General features: G+C 35.5%; 1 pseudogene; it reads left to right on the top strand.

Moving 5' to 3' along the window:
* The first annotated feature begins 4,991 nt into the window (after positions 1-4,991).
* LOC102997918 (60S ribosomal protein L26-like 1) lies at positions 4,992-5,396 on the top strand (annotated as a pseudogene).
* The last annotated feature ends 1,918 nt before the right edge of the window (positions 5,397-7,314 follow it).

The following is a 7,314-nucleotide window of genomic DNA, read 5'->3' as shown; positions in this document are numbered from 1 at the left end:
AAACAAAGTGACTTGGACTTCAAAAAGATGGCAGAGTAGGAAGCTCCAGGAATTGGTCCTCCCACTTAAATAATTTTTGAGCTGGGAAGAACTGTCAGAACAAACCATTTCCAAGCTCTGGAGAACACTTTCAGCAGCCAGGGAAGTGCTTGATGAAGAAAGATGCTGGCATTCAAGGAAATCTCTGTCAGGTCACTGGCTAACTGTAGAGGTAATGGAATACAAGACTTTAGTAACCACACATGCCAAAAAACATGGTCTCTGCAAAATTAGTTTGGAAAAGTAACTAAACAAATATACAACTGTAGGGTTCAATAAGCAAAAACAGCAATTCTTGGGGAGGGAGAAAGAATCTGATTTTCAGAGTTACAATATTGTACTATTCAAAATGTCTAGTTCTCAATGAAAAATTACAAAGCTCACAAATTAAAGTATGGCTCATTTATTGAAAATATCAAAAAGAAATTGATAAAAACCATCCATGAGGAAACCTTGACATTGGACTTTTGGACTTAATGGATGAATAGTTTAAATTAAGTATCTTAAATATGCTCAAAGAGCTGAAAGAAACCATGGGCAAAGAAGCAAAGAAAATTAGAAGAATGATGTATGCACAGGTAGGGGATATGAATAAAGGGATAAAAGTTATTTTTAAAAAACGAAGTAGAAATTCTGGAGTTGGAAAGCAAAATAGTTGAAATGAAAAGATCACTAAAATGTTTTAATAGCAGATATAAATGGGAAGATGACAGAATCAGCACACTTGAAGATAGGACAACTGAAATTACCTGGTCTGAGGAACAGAAAAAAAGAAAAATACAGAGAAATAAACAAAGCCTAAGGGATTTGTGGACACTATGGACAGCTACCAAGTATGCTAACATACATATTATAGGTGCAAATAACTAAAGAAGATACAGAAAATGAAAAGGGAATTAAAATGGCACAGTAGGAAAAAATCAAACACAAAAGAAGACAACATGGAGGAATTGAATAACAAAAAAATATAAGGTGTATAGAAAGCAAGTAGCAAAGTGGCAGAATTATGTCCTTATGAATAGTACTTTAAAAGTAAAAGGATTTGACCCACCAATTAAAAGACAATGACTAGCAAAATGAATTTTAAAAATGATCCAACTATATTGTGCTTATAAGAGACTAACTTCCAACTCAAAGAAACAAATAGTGAAAGGATAAAAAAAAGGTATTCCATGCAAATAGTAGCCAAAAGAGAGCTGGGGTGGCTGTACTAATATCAGATAACATCAAATAGATGCCAAGTCAAATTTTTACAAAATACAGGGAAGGATATATATTGATAAGAGGGTTAATTCATCTAAATTATAAATATACATGCATCAAACAACAGACCTCCATATATGAGACAACTATTAACAGAATTTATGAGAGAAATAGATAGTAATAAATAGTCATAGAGTAGCTAGAGACTTTATTACCCTACTTTTAATAATGGATAGAACATGTAGACAAAAGATTAATAAGGAAATAGACTTGAACAGCACTACAAACCAACTAGACCTAACAGACATATATAGGACAGTCCACCCAACAATAGCAGAATACACATTCTTCTCAAGTGCTCAGGGCACATTCTCCAGGATAGACCATATATTAGGCCACAAAATAATTCTCAATTAGTTTAAAAGGATTGAAATTATACACAATACCTCCTCCAATCACAATGGAATGAACCTAGAAATCAAGGACAAAAGGAAAACTGAGAAACTTGAAAATAAATGGAAATAAACAAGACATTCTTAAAGAATCAATGGGTCAAAGAAGAAATCACAAGGGAAATTAAATATCTGGTGGAGACAAATGAAAAGAAAAACACAAATGTAACACACTAAAACTTAGAGGATGCAGTGAAGACAGTGCCGGAGGGAAATCTATAGCTGAAAACACGTACATTAAAAAAGGAGATATATGTCAAATCAGCAACCTAACTTCATACCTTGAAGAACTTGAAGAAAAAGAAGAGAAAACTAAACCCAAAGCCAGTAGAAGGAGGAAATAATAAAGACTAAAGCAGAAATAAACAAAACAGAGAATAGAAAAACAATAGAGAGAATCAATGAAACCAAAATTTTGTTCTTGGAAGTGATCAACAAAGTTGACAAATCTTTAATTATGTTGACTAAAAAATAGAGAAAAGAAAAAAGTAACTAAAAACAAGTGAAAGTAGGGATATTACCACCAACCTTAGAGAAATTGAAAACATTATGAGAGAATACTATGAATAACTGGATGCAAACCGATTATATTATCTAGATGAAATGGACAAATTCCTAGAAAGACACAAATTGCAAAACTGATTCAAGAAAATTTGAAAATCTCAACAGACCTATAGCAAATAAAGAGATTGAATCATTAATCAAAAACTTTCTTCAACCAAGTCCAGCATCAGATGGCTTCACTGGTGAATTCACCAAACATTTTAAGAAAAATTAACACTAATTCCACACAAATTCATCTAAAAAACAGAAAAGGAGAGAATACTTCCCAATACATTACCCTAATACCAAAGTCACACAAAGAGACTACAAGAAAACTACAAACCACTATCACTTAAGAATATAGATGCAAAAATCCTCAGCAAAATACTAGCAAACTGGATCCAACAGCACATTTCAAAGAGTATACACCACAACTAAGTGGAATTTATCCCAGGAATGCAAGGGCAGTCGAACATAAAAAAACCTACAATTACGATAATATGCTACATTAGTAGAATGAAGGAAAAATACAACATGATCATCTCAGTAGGTACAGAAAAAATATTTGACAAAATTCATGATATGATAGAAACACTCAGCAAACTAGGAATAGAAGAAAACTTTCTCAACATGATAAAGAGCAATTATGAAAAACCCACAGCTAACATCATATTCAATGTTGAAAGATGGAAAGCTTTTCCCTTAAGATCAGGAACAAGACAAGGATGCCTGCTTTCTCCACTGCTATTCAACTTTGTACTGAAAGTCCTACCCAGACCAAGTAAGGAAGAAAAAACAAAAATCTAAACCGGAAATGAAAGAACAAAACTGTCTCTATATGAAGACAGCATGATTCTACATATAGAAAATTTCAAACAATCTGCAAAAAAAAAATAACTACTAGAGCTAATAAGTGAATTTAGTAGAGTTTCAGGGTACAAGATAAACATACAAAAATCAATTTGGGTTGCTATACGCCTGTGTTTTAAAATGTAGGTTTTATTATTATTCAGGTGTAGTGAGGTCAACAGATCAGGAGATGATTGTCATTGGAAAGATAGTTTGTTACTCACAGTCCCCAAGAGGAGGGGGCATGCCACATAATGAGAGGGTCATGCTATGGCGGCTGGGGGGCACACGGGAATTACAGGATCAGTAAGGAAGTAGAGGAAGCAAGGGGAAAATGTGGACAAGAGCATTTATTGTAGTTTCCATGGGAAGGAAGGGGTTAGTAAATATAAGCAAGGGTAGGATTGGCTAGTTTGAATAGCTTCAGTGGGCTCTGGAACATCAGGGTTGTCCCTAGTTGTATTGTACCTGTACCTGGGGTGATTAGGACAGGGGAATAGTGGCCCTGAGTATGAGAGCCTGTTAGAGGAGGTGGTGGGGTGCAGGCTTTGGATTGGTTAGTTTGCACAAGAAAGGCACACTCACAGGGAAGTCCTTTACTATCTCTAGGGATTGGCAAGCACTGGGGGAGGCAGTCTCTCCAGGGTCAGCAAGGCCTCAGATGTCAAATCATCTGAATTACAGAAAATAAAAGGCATGATTAATACAACCAGCAATGAGCAATCCAAAAAAGAAATATAATAATTCCATTCACAATAGTATCCAAAAGAATATACTACCAAGGAATAAATTTTACCAAGGAGGTGAAAGAGCGATACACTGGAAATTACAAAACATTGCTGAAAGAAATTAATGAAGACCTAAATAAATTAAAAAATATCTCATGTTCATGTGTTGCAAAACTTAATATGGTTAAGATGACAAAACTCCCAAAGCTAACCACAGATTCAGGCAATCCCTACTAAAATTACGATGGCTTTCTTTGCAGAAATGGAAAAGCCAAGCCTCAAATTCGTATGGAATCTCAAGGACCCAGAATAGCCAAAACGATCTTGTAAGAGAAGAACAAAGTTGGAGAACGCACACTTCCCAATTTCAAAATGTACTACAAAGCTGTAGTAATTAAAAGCAGTGTAATACTGGCATAAAGATAGACAAACAGACCAATGGAATAGAATTGAGAGTTCAGAAATAAACCCAAACATCTATGGTCAGTTGGTTTTCAGCTAGAGTGCCAAGACCATTCCATAGGTAAAGAAGAGTCTCTTCACAAATGGTGATGGGATAACTGTATAACCACATGCAAAAGAATGAAGTTCCGCCCCTATCTCACTCCATAAACAAAGTTAACTCAACATGGATCTAAATATAAGAGCAAAAACTATAAAACTTCTAGAAGAAATCAGGGAAAAATCTTCAAGATCTTGAATTTGGCAATGGATTATTTGACACTAAAAGCAGGAGCAACAAAATAAAAAATAGTTAAAGTGGAGTTCATCAAAATTAAAAATTTTGTGCAGGAAAAACATTATCAAGAAAGTTAAAAGATAACCTAGAGAACGAGAAAAAATATGTGCAAATCATATGTCTGATAAAGATTTAGTATCCAGAATATACGTATAAAGAACTCTTACAACCCAACAGCAAAAAGAGAGAAAACCCAATTAAAAAATGGGCAGAGGAAGGACTTCCCTGGTGGTCCAGTGGTTAAGACTCATGGCTTCCACTGCAGGGGCCATGGGTTCAATCTCTGGTGGGTTCCCACATGCCGTGAGGCCAAAAAAAAAAAAAAAAAAAAATGGGGAGAGGACTTGAATAGATATTTCTCCAAAGAAGGTATACAAATGGCCAACAAACACATGAAAAGGTGTTTGAAAGCATGCCTGGTACCAGATTGTCGTTAGCATGAAGTTTGACGCCTTCCTGATCTCAGGAGGCAACAAAAATTACAAACATTACTTCAGTGTCCCCTCATGTGCACAGGAAGACCATGCCGTCCCTGCTCTCCAAGGAGCTGCAGCAGAAGTATATCTGCTCATGCCCATCCACAAGGACAACGAGGTCTGGGTGGTTTGAGGACACTATAGAGGTTAGCGAATCAGCAAGGTAGTCCAGGTGTGCAGAAAAAAATAGGCCATCTACATCAAGCAGGTGCGTTGTGAGAAGGCTAATGGCACAACTGTTCATACGGGCATTCACCAGAGCAAGGTAGCAATCAGCAGGCTAAAACTTGATAAAGACCAGAAAATTCTTACACGTGAAGCCAAATCTGGACAAGTTGGTAAAGAGAAAAATAACCACAAGGAATAACATACTGCAAAAATGCAGAAATGAAATAACCTCTTGTGAAACCATGGTTTAACTGTAGATTTTTAGCCTAATGTGTGTTTCTTTGCAACTTTACAAGATGTCTCTAATGTTTCATTTCCTTCCCATTTTGTTATTGATATGTGGTACTGTAAATCTATTTCTGCAATTGTGATTAATAATTGTATCAATAAAATTGGACGTTTCCTAATTTTAATAAAGTTCAACATAATTGATCATTAATTAAGAAAATGCAAATCAAAACCATAATGACATTTCACTTCACAGCCACTATGATTTTTTTTAAATTTTATATTGGAGTATAGTTAATTAACAATGTTGTCATGTTAGTTTCAGGTGTACAGCAAAGTGATTCAGTTATACACATACATGTATCTATTCTTTTCAAGTTCTTTTCCCATTTAGGTTATTACAGAATATTGAGCAGGGTTCCCTGTGCTATATAGTAGGACCTTGTTGGTTATCTATTTTAAACATAACAGTGTGTATAGGTCTATGATTTAAAAAATAAAAAATAGAAAGCGTTGGTGAAGATGTAGGGAAATAAGAACGTTTGTACGTTGTTAGAGGGAATGTGAGATGGTAGAGCTGTTGTGGGAAACAGTTTTGTCATTCATCAAAGAGTTAAAAATAGAATTACTCTATGGACCATATGGTCCAACAATTTCACTGCTAGGTATGTACCCAAGAGAAATGAAAGCATATATCCACACAGAAACTTGTAGACAAGTGCTCATAGCAGCATTATTCTTAATAGCTAAAAGGTAGAAACCAAATGTCCATTAACAGAAGAACATATAAACAAATTGTGTTGTATACATGCAATGAAATTTTATTCAGCCATAAAAAGGAATGAAGTACTGATACTTGCTATAACTTGAATGAACATTGAAAACATTATGCCAAGTGAAAGAAGCCAGACACAAAAGGTCACATGTTGTATGATTCCTTTTGTATGAAATATCCAGAATAGGTAAACTCATAGATACAGAAAGAAGATAAACGGTTGTCAGGGGATGGGTGGTAGGCATTATGGGGAATCATTACTTAATGGGTACAAAGTATTCTTCTGGGATGAAGAAAAAATGTTGAAACTCGAGAGAGGTGGCGGTTACACAACATTGTGAACACGCTAAATGCCACTGAATTGCATCCATTAAAATGGTTAATTGTATTTATGTGAATTTCACCTCCTTTAAAATAAAATGACTTTCTAGTTAGCTCTCAGTGGGTAAGAAAATTGTCATCATTACATCCATTCACTGAATGTTATTTGAAAAAAATAACAAAATTGGATGAGTTTAATTCTAAATTAATGAACTCAAATCTCAGACAGGTACTCTACCTTCCCCTGACATCGGAACATCGTATTTTACTACTAGTAAATTGGCTTTCCTCTTCTCTGAGATAACGATTTATTATTCTGTACTCTTTCCTCAAATATAATTTCATGCTTTCTTTCCCTTCAAAATTCCACCCTCAACCCTATCCCCAAATGATCACCTCATCAATAATTCACTGAAAACATAGAAGGTGCCAGATGGCTACTCCTTCACCTTCTCATCAGCCAATATTTAAACCTTACTGCAGCAGGCCCTGCTAAGCTGTTTCCCAACGGTTGTTTCCCCATTTATCCCTTGCTACCAGACACCCAATTTGGATTAGCTAGCAGCCATGTGTTTAGGGAAACTTGGTCTTGTGCAGCTCTAGGGAATGAATCACAATTGCTCAGCCAGTCTTGTTGGTCTCATTCCCATGCACAAAAAATGATTTTAGGCATGAGCCTGCAATCCAGTAGAGGGCCTTAGAGCCTGAGGAGAAGGACTTTACCAGATTTTTAAAAAAGACATACATGAGGAAGAACATCTCTTTTTCACAGGATGTTCTGACTGCATGTAAT

The sequence above is a fragment of the Balaenoptera acutorostrata genome, chromosome 2 (assembly GCF_949987535.1).
Source record: "Balaenoptera acutorostrata chromosome 2, mBalAcu1.1, whole genome shotgun sequence".
NCBI lineage: Eukaryota > Metazoa > Chordata > Mammalia > Artiodactyla > Balaenopteridae > Balaenoptera > Balaenoptera acutorostrata.
This window is presented reverse-complemented; position numbering and strand designations above follow the sequence as displayed.